At 43.0% G+C, this 2,233-nt stretch overlaps 1 long non-coding RNA gene across 1 annotated transcript; it reads left to right on the forward strand.

Annotated features, from left to right (window-relative positions):
* The first annotated feature begins 1,631 nt into the window (after window positions 1-1,631).
* LOC308571611 lies at window positions 1,632-2,005 on the forward strand. The gene is made up of 2 exons (XR_014001550.1): window positions 1,632-1,756; window positions 1,851-2,005. It is a non-coding gene; the product is annotated as an uncharacterized lncRNA (long non-coding RNA).
* Window positions 2,006-2,233: the final 228 nt, after the last annotated feature.

A 2,233-nucleotide genomic window follows, 5' to 3' on the forward strand; every position in this document is an offset into this window, starting at 1 on the left:
CCAATACTTCCGAAGTATCATTCTTAACCACTACACCACACTGGCTCTCAATTAAGAACTGAGAGTTCATAAGGCAGAAATTGATCCAAGCACACATACACACATCTTTTTTTGAATCATCTGCAAAGAAGTTATGTATAAAGCGTCATACCACACCTTTTCTTCCAATTTAAACATTACTTTATAGCAGACAGACAGTGGGACCTCTGGTTATAAACTTAATTCGTTCTGGAGGTCCGTTCTTAACCTGAAACCGTTCTTAACCTGAGGTACCACTTTAGCTAATGGGGCCTCCCGCTGCCGCCGTGCGATTTCTGTTCTCATTCTGGGGCAAAGTTCTTAACCCGAGGTACTACTTCCAGGTTAGCGGAGTCTGCAACCTGAAGTTTTGTAACCCGAGGAGTTTGTAACCCGAGGTACCATTGTACATTGAAACTTATTTCAGAATTTGGATGAAGAATGTATGCACAATTTATGAAATCACCATACCAGATTGATAAAATAAATGCAAAAATCAGGGGCAGACTATGGTCTTTCAAATTTCAGTGGTGCCTTGGGTAAGGACAAAATTTGGTGGCCACAACCTCTCACCTTCTGTTCTGCTCAATTCATTATATCACAGTTGTCACATCCTATGGTGCCCCCTAGGCTCGGCACCCATTGCGGCAGACCCAGTTGCACTGCCTGAAATACACCCCTGCAAAAATCAGTATGATCCAAACCAGAACCAAAGTTGTCAAAAGACTAATTGTCTTTTTCTTCTGAGCTGTATGTAAATGGAGGGACAGCTTCCTGTTTAAAGGAGTCAAGCCCTCTTTTGCCCCAACTCCATCCACACCCACACCCCCTGTGTGACTGAGATCACTTTCAAGGCCACCTTTCCCAAAACAACTAGGGGAATGATGTGTTTACTTCAATTAGTTTGCTTTTTGGCAATATTCAGAGGTTATTGTTGTGTTGTTACATCCAGTTCGGTGCATAATTTCTTATACTGATCCCAGTATAAGGGATGACACCTTAGATTATAAATATAATTCATACTATGCTTAAAATCAAAGCTCCATCCCTACTCCATTCCAGCTTCCACTAGCCTCAGACTGTTTGCTGGAAACCAACAAAAAGCACAGATCCATTCTCTACAGCCTCCTGTCACTTGTGTGCTCCAGCTCCCTGTTGCCTTCTGTAGCATTTTGGGATATTATTCTGTAGCATTTTGGATTATTATTATTATTATTATTATTATTTATTACTTTTATAACAAGACTCCCACACTGGACCTCATATAAGCTCTGCCCAGGCCTCCTTCCAAGTCCATACCTTCCAACATTTCTCCAATAAAAATAGGGACATCCAAAATAAAATAAAATAGGGACATCCCTACCATACCTTCCAACATTTCTCTGATGAAAATAGGGATGTCCTAAGGAAAAGTGGGACATTCTGGGATCAAATCAGGAATTGGGATGGCTTTTGTAAATCTGGGACTGTCCCTGGAAAATAGGGTCTGCAATTCATGTGTTTGCTATAAGGCTATACAAGATCTGTTCACTCAAAGACCTGTGTTGCTCTTTTATCCTGAGCGGCATGTAAATGCAGAGGCAGCTTCCTGTTTAAAGCAGCAGCACACTCTCTGCCCAGCCCACAGCCAGAGGTAGAACTGCTGAACCAATTTCCAGTCAGTTCCTCTCAGAGCAAAAGAGGGAAACAAACATGACACTTTGGCTTCAATTTGTTTTTGTTTCAGCAGTTTTGGGAGGTAATTTTATTCCCGTTTTAAACAAAGATGGCCAGCATAATCCAGGGCTTCATATGTTGCAGACCCAATAAATATGGCTTTCCCCCCTTTCTAGGTGTCCAATCAGCAGTCCAGCTGGTAGAGTCTGGAGGGGATGTCAAAAGGCCTGGAGACTCCCTCCGCCTCTCCTGTCGAGCATCTGGATTCACCTTCAGCAGCTATGACATGCACTGGGTGCGACAGGCTCCTGGGAAGGGACTGGAATGGGTTGCAGTAATCTGGTATGATGGTAGCCAACAATATTATGCAGATTCAGTGAAAGGGCGCTTCACCATCTCCAGAGACAACCCTTCAAACATGCTGTATCTGCAAATGAACAGCTTGAAATCAGAGGACACTGCTGTTTATTACTGTGCAAGACACACAGTGAAAGGAAGTGAATCTGAAGCCAGACAAAAACCTTCCTTTGCCAGCTGTCTGGACTGGTTAAGCTGCAAC

This window comes from Podarcis bocagei, assembly GCF_964188305.1.
Source record: "Podarcis bocagei genome assembly, chromosome: 13".
NCBI classification, from domain to species: Eukaryota; Metazoa; Chordata; class Lepidosauria; order Squamata; family Lacertidae; genus Podarcis; species Podarcis bocagei.